This window comes from Echinops telfairi, unplaced genomic scaffold, assembly GCF_000313985.2.
Source record: "Echinops telfairi isolate 266 unplaced genomic scaffold, ASM31398v2 ScPeMD7_443;HRSCAF=831, whole genome shotgun sequence".
NCBI lineage: Eukaryota > Metazoa > Chordata > Mammalia > Afrosoricida > Tenrecidae > Echinops > Echinops telfairi.
This window is the reverse complement of record NW_022104341.1, coordinates 83010809-83018566: the sequence shown is the minus strand read 5'-3', so window position 1 is coordinate 83018566 and position 7758 is coordinate 83010809. Positions and strand designations below refer to the sequence as shown.

At 40.0% G+C, this 7758-nt stretch overlaps 1 long non-coding RNA gene across 1 annotated transcript in view; it reads left to right on the top strand.

Moving 5' to 3' along the window:
* LOC123521904 overlaps positions 1-7752 on the top strand; it is a 71648-nt gene extending 63896 nt beyond the window's left edge. Inside the window, exon 3 of the long non-coding RNA XR_006680255.1 lies at positions 6630-7752. This is a non-coding gene — a long non-coding RNA (uncharacterized LOC123521904). The remainder of the gene's footprint in view (positions 1-6629) is intronic.
* The last annotated feature ends 6 nt before the right edge of the window (positions 7753-7758 follow it).

Below are 7758 nucleotides of genomic sequence, written 5' to 3'. Positions count from 1 at the left end.
TTTTTTTCTTTTAAAAAAATCATTTTATTTGGGGCTCATACAACTGTTATCCCAGGGAAATATCTTTCTAGTATTTTCTGCTTTCAGCCAAGATCCACCTGGCATCAACAGTAATCTCTCTCATTCCATGCTCTTTTCTAAATTCAGCTTGAATTTCTGATGGTTCCCTGTCATCATATTGCTGCAACCATTTTTGGATTGTCTTCAGCGATATTTTACTTCTCTGTGATACTAATTTCCATATTCAATATGTGGCAGTTATATAATCTGTCAACTTGAGTGAAGGACTTGAGTCTAGCCATCAATCAGCTCATAGCCAATGAGGCTTCTGCATGGGCATGGCCTTCTCTTGAGGATTTTGGGAACTCCTGTCTCCCTCCCTGGAGGTGATACACATTCTCTCTGCTTTGTCTTCCTGCTGACAAGCCACATGGAGCTATGCTGATGGAGCCAGAGCCCTGGAGCTGGAGGAGCCGTGTGGAGACCCACGCCAGCGCTGAGATGCTTCCACCGCCACTAGATCCACAAGACTTTCCACCCACTGGCCTGTGATCTTCCTGCATTCAGTGTCATTGTATGTGTTGCATTAGTCTGAAGAGGAATTTATAGCCTGGTATTGGACATATGGGCTACTATTGGACATATGGACTTGGTCTAGACAAGGTTGGGATGTTTTCTCAATACACAATTACTCTTTGATATAAAGCTCAATCTCTTTTTGTAATCATTTTATTGGGGGCTCAGACAACTCATCACAATCCATACATACATCAATTGTGTAAAGCACATTTGTACATTTGTTGCCCTCATCATTCTCAATTTTTTTGTTTCTGTTAGGTCTCCCAATTTAGGAAGCACAGAAGGAGTGAATGCATAGAGACAATAACTAATGTAATGGTTTATCAGGAAGAAGGGGAAGAGGAAGAGAATTGGGGAGTAATCAATGGATGCAGGAAGAGGTAGGGAGAATTAGAGCTGATTGTGATGATGCATATACAACTCTTTATAGAAACGGTTTAACTATGGAAGATATGTGAACACTATATCCAGAAAACCACTAAATAAAGAAAGCAAACGACCTGTGGTTACCGTAGGTGAAGGGGAAAGAGTTTTTGCTTAGGGGGCACTGAGTTCATTTTAATGGTGGTGGAACAATTTGGAGAGGGATAACAATAGTGGTTATACAACATGAAATGTATAATCAATGGCACCACTCAATTATACATGCAGAAGTTGTTGAGCTGGTGGATATTTTATTGTGAATATTTTAGCCAAAATTGAAAAAAAAAATACAGGAATAACAATGCGCATGAGGGGAAAGAAAATGTTCTAAAACTAATTGTGGTAAAGACTGTACAACTCTTCTTGATATGGTTAAACTATTGTATGACATGTGGGTGAAATGCCAATGAAACTGTTTAAAAGAAAACGAAGTGGAGAGACTGAGGATATAAAGAGTTCAGCTTAGGCACGTTGAAATTGAAATGTCTACAAAGACCATAGAAGAGCAGGTGTCTTTGAGTTATACTGAATATATCATGAACTTCCAAAAGAATGACTCCATCTTGGAAGAAGTACAGCCAGAATGCCCCTTGAAAGGGAGAATAGGAGATTTGTTTTCACTTACTTTGGCCATGGTATCAGGAGGACACCAGGCCGGGCCAAATAGGCGGCCAAGGGGAAAGAAGAGAACTCTCGATGAGATGTATTGACGCAACAGGCAACATTTCCTTCTTTTGTATGTAGAGTCTCAGTGAGATAGAACTCAACTGTGCCTAACAACTGTGACATCAGAGGAAATATTTAGCAGAGGCCCTGCTTAAAAAATGTTACACATTGGGCTGCGGTCAGAAAGGTCCACAGTTTGAAACCACCAGCTGCTCCCATAGAGTTACAGTTTGGAAACTAATGGGGGTATTTCTACCTGTTCTACAGAGATGCTATGAGTCAGCATTGACTTGATGGCAGTGATTTTGTTTTGTTTTATGTTTTCTTGAGTATATGGAGTGGCAGATGCAGGAAAAGATCATGGCTGGGGAAACTTTGGGAGGCATCAGCTTATTATTGTAGGCGTCATCCAGTTGGTTCCAATTCATAGTGAATTGTGAGAATTTTTGTTTTCTTTATGTTGAGATGTAATCTATACTGAAGGCTAAAGTCTCTTCTTTATCGATAAATGCTTCAAATACTCTTTGTTTTCAGCAAAGTTGTGTCATCTGCATATCACAGGTTGTTTCTGCTGCACAACATTCATGATTTTAAACCACACATATTCCCTGTTGTGTTTGAATGACTGCCTGTTGGTCTCTGTATAGGTTCTACATGAGCACAATAAAGAGTTAGAAAGTTCCCACTCTTTGCAATGTTATCCATAGTTATAATGATCCACACAGTCATGTTCCCTTGCATAGTCAATAAAACACAGGGAAATATCTTTCTAGTATTTTCTGCTTTCAGCCAAGATCCACCTGGCATCAACAGTAATCTCTCTCATTCCATGCTCTTTTCTAAATTCAGCTTGAATTTCTGATGGTTCCCTGTCATCATATTGCTGCAACCATTTTTGGATTGTCTTCAGCGATATTTTACTTCTCTGTGATACTAATTTCCATATTCAATATGTGGCAGTTATATAATCTGTCAACTTGAGTGAAGGACTTGAGTCTAGCCATCAATCAGCTCATAGCCAATGAGGCTTCTGCATGGGCATGGCCTTCTCTTGAGGATTTTGGGAACTCCTGTCTCCCTCCCTGGAGGTGATACACATTCTCTCTGCTTTGTCTTCCTGCTGACAAGCCACATGGAGCTATGCTGATGGAGCCAGAGCCCTGGAGCTGGAGGAGCCGTGTGGAGACCCACGCCAGCGCTGAGATGCTTCCACCGCCACTAGATCCACAAGACTTTCCACCCACTGGCCTGTGATCTTCCTGCATTCAGTGTCATTGTATGTGTTGCATTAGTCTGAAGAGGAATTTATAGCCTGGTATTGGACATATGGGCTACTATTGGACATATGGACTTGGTCTAGACAAGGTTGGGATGTTTTCTCAATACACAATTACTCTTTGATATAAAGCTCAATCTCTTTTTGTAATCATTTTATTGGGGGCTCAGACAACTCATCACAATCCATACATACATCAATTGTGTAAAGCACATTTGTACATTTGTTGCCCTCATCATTCTCAAAACATTTGCTTTCAACTTGAGCCCTTGGTATCAGCTCCTCATTCTTCCCCTCCTTCCCCACCCTCCCATCCTCATGACCCCTTGATAATTTATAAATTATTATTATTTTGTCATGTCTTACACTGTTCAATGTCTCCCTTCACCCATTTTTCAGTTGTCCATCCCCCAGGGAGGGAGTTGTATGTAGATCTTTATGATCGGCTCCCCCTTTCTACCTCACCCTCCCTCCACACTACCAGTATTGCCACTCTCACCACTGGTCTTGAGGGGATCATCTGTCCTGGATTCCCTGTGTTTCCAGTTCCTAGCTGATAGAAAGCTCACTCTTATACACATCTGAGTGTCTCTGATTTGTTTCTCTAGCCAACTCAGACTACGACACAATAATTTCCATATTGTTAGTTTTCTTCGGAGTGGGCATGAATGTGAATCTCTTCTAGTCATTTGGACAGATAGCTGACTTTCAAATTTCTTAGCAAAGACAAATGAGTACTTGCAACATTGCATTCATTTATTGAAACATCTCAATTGGTTGTTCATTAATTCCTGAAGCCTGGTTTTTCATCAATGCCAGACATCCACGCAGGGCTATTCTTTCTTTCCTGTTTAATCAATGGCTTTTTGTTTTCTTCACTTAGAATGTTCTTAATATCATCTCACAACTCTCTGGTCTTTAATCATTAGTGTTCAATATGTTCATTCATGAGATGGTCTCTGAATTTAAGTGGGATATATTCAAGGTCATACTTTGGCTCTTGTGGACTTGTTTTAATTTGCTTCAGCTTCAACTTGAACTTGCATATGAGCAAGTGGACATCAGCAGCTGGCTCCGGGCCTTTTTTTGGATGATCAGATTGAGCTCCTCTATTGCCTCTTTCCACAGAATAAATTTGATACGTATGTATTCCATCCAGCAAAGCCCATGTGTATAGTCACTGTTTGTGTTGTTGCTTGTTGTAGTTAAAACCATGAGAAGAAATAAGATCAAATATTTCCAGACATTACATTTTAATAGATAATAAGTAATGCCTATTGAAATGGGAAATAAAATGGCCTCAATAAAAGTTAATAAGGAATTCCAGTTTCTTTATGGCAATCTTATGGTCAATGAAGCAATCTGAGTCACAAGAATATCATTTTCCCAAAGTATTTAATGAAACTTCATTTTGTTTTTCATTTAATATGAATTTTTAAATGCAGCCAAAATCAGGAAGAAAGGGAGAAGTGACTTGTAATAGAAAAAGGTGACAAACAATCCCTCAGCCAGGTGATCAAGGTTAATATGATCGGTGATAAGTTGTTTTGTTGGCACATACTCCTGATATGGTTGATGAGAATGGCACTTCCCCTCTACAGTCCTCCTCCCCAAACCTCAATCTAACCATGAGACAAATATTGGAGAAGTTCAATTGAGATTCTGAAGGGGGGAACCCTCAAAACTATAAACACAAAGCCATCAAGAATCGGAAAGGATGAGAAATTGTCACAAGCCAGAGGAGGCCAGGGAGACATGATGGTTAAATGTACTGTGGTGTCCTTATTGGGATCATGGAACAGAAAAAGAACTTTGGAGGGGAAACTGGTAAAATCTAAACACATGTAGAATTTACTGAAAAGTCCTACATCAATGTTCATTTCTTAGTTATGAAAAGTCTACTGTGGTGATATAAGACATTAATAATAGATAAAATTGGGTGCAGGGTATGAAGATAGTCTCTATACTGTCTTCAAGACTTTTCAGTTCATCTAAAATGATTCTGAAATAAAAAGTATATTTAAACAAAATTCAGCTAGCAAACATTTTTATTTTCCTTGAATTAGCTGTTAGGCAAAATCAGATTTCTCTGCGTAGTGTGTAGAGATATAGGGCAGAAAAGCAGTGCAGAGAAAGGCTCCTGGGGGAAGTCAATGCCGCATGGCAACCAGGAACAGGAAGGAGATGAGAGGCTGAGGGTAGGACAGTCTAATGTTTAGGAGCGGGTCAGCAGTATCCAATGCCAAGAAGCCTAGTAAGATAAGGACCTATAGGTCCACAGGGAAATTGAATAAAAAGCTCCCAAACAAATCTGTACTTAAATGGAAACTTAATATCTAGGCAGATGGCCTTACAAACTGGTGGTGGAAATGATGGATTAATTATTCAATCAATGATTCTCAGGTGATTGGTTTACCCATATGGGGGAAAAGTAGATCCCTGCCTCAGACTATTTACAAAAATCAACTCAAGGTAGATCAAAGACCTGAAGATGATCAAGTGTATAAATCTTTTAAAAATAGGCAATTTTATACCCTTGGAAAACCAAATGAGCAACAACAACAAGAACACATCTGCCAGCAAGTCAATTCTGACTCTCAGTGACCCTATAAGACCCAATCTCTAGGAAGCGCCTTTGGGCTTCAGGGAATTTAAATCTTCACAGCAGCAGACAGCCTCATCTTTCTCACCCCAGGGTAGGGTAGACCCCAACATTCTAAGCACAAAACAAAACAAACATTTAATATTAGAATTTAAATGCAGACTAAAACAATAGTGGAATATGCTAACTATATGCTAGCATTAAATTGGCTACAAAAAAACCTTAAAAATCTAGCAATAGCAAGTTTTGGAGAACTGGAACTCTCATACATTACAGGAAATAAGACATGTTAATAAAACCATTTAGGAAAACAATTTGACAATATCTAATAAAAATGAAGACGCACATATCTCCTGGTCAAATGATTATATTGGTAGATATATATGCAAAATAAAATTTCATATATATGTATATGTGTACAAAAAGATATGAAAAAAGCAGATAAGACTATTTCTTACAGCATTATTCATGACAGTTAAAAATTGGAAACAATCTAAATGCCCATCATCCGGAGACTGGATAAATAAATTACAGTGCACGTATATTTATGCAATATGTGACAGATGTTAAAATTGAATTATTTTGGTCTCCTTCCAAAGTGAGATTCAGAATCACCACGCAGGACTTACAAATTTTGAAAAACCAGTCAGCAATTTACTTCTCAGCACCCTGAGCATTCTAGCAACTTGGCAGTTGGGATAGAAAGAGAAACAGGGGTCATGTTAGAACTGGCTTGTGCTCTCAGGAGTGGATCAGGGCAAAGGGTACACCAGTGAACACATGCAAGAGAAAGAGTTGCTAATTGGAAAATGTTGTGATTGATATATATATTTACAACAATAAGAGAGAGAGAAGCTGTAGGCTTGTTAGGTTTCTGGGGCGGTTTACCTCGGTTCTTGCTTCTCAGCGCTGAAAGAATTCACGTGGCAGAAGCACTTTTGTAAATCCAAGTCACTTTTATGAGGGAAAGGGAACTTTCAGGTATTACAATCTCAGAAAGTACATGCTATCTTTGGGAAGTGTGCAAGGCTGCATGGCGGGGCTGTGGGAAAGTTCGTGACTGAAGATGGCTCTGTGTTTCAGGGACGCACAGAGAGACATGTGGAAGGAATACTGGATCAGGAGCATGGACTCAGTTCGCAGAGCCACAAGCCGGAAATCTGAGTTGGGCATGCAGGCCCACCCCATGCACCCACTTGCAGTGCGCATCTAAACAAGAGAAGAGAGAAAGGGTCTGAGGCCTACCTGCAACCTGCTCTTCTTCTCCCCTCCCATCCCCAGTGACTGGAGAGGTTTGGTCGGGGGTATTGTTCAGATCTTATTGGCTGAATTTAGTCACACCTGTGTGATACCATGTCGCTGATGCCTAGTCTGTGCACCCAGGTAGACCTCCCACCTTGATCTAGGTGACTTGGGTCTGAGCATGCTCACTTCTGGATTTTCCTATGTGCTTAATTAGGGTGCCTGATTTTTTTTCCAACCCCTTTATTGTGGCTCTGCCAGCCGAGTTCCTCTAGAGCAGGCATACAGGAAGACAACTCCCCTTTATCACTAATCTAGCGACCTGTCTGTATCATTGTATATCTTGTGCAACCTGTAGATCTTGGGACCCTGGAGGGGTACAGGAACTTCAGCTACCAGATGCCCAAGTGCTGAAGAAGGTAGCCATTATTAGAAACCAGCTGGAAGCAATGTACCCCCGTCCCGCCCAGTCAGAGAAATGCTAGTGAGCCCCAAAGGAACTCACAGAATACCGCCCCCCCCCCTACCCGTGACAATGAGAGCCAGACTCAAATGCCTGCCTCTACTGTGTTTTGTGAGAGATCAGAAGCCTTGGCCAACCCTAGATTGTGTCCAGGAGCAAGGAAATAACTAACCATGCAGAATAAATGTCAGGAGTCAGTAGAAGACAAAAACTCAAGTGTTTTAAAATGATGTCTCAAATATGGTGTTTGTCCAACATGTTGGTTATATGTGGAATGCATGCAAAATGATTAAACTGGAAGAATATTCATCATCAGAGATAAATGCTAAAACAAACGTTGAAGGAAAAAAAGCAATTTGTTGCAGAACTAGCATAGGATGGTACCATTTACTTAAAGTTTGAATACATGCAAAATAACACCACATGCTACATATTTTGTTATATACAAAACAATTTTAAAATACCATGTGTTATTTTTGTATGCTCTGTAGTAATGTTATAAACATG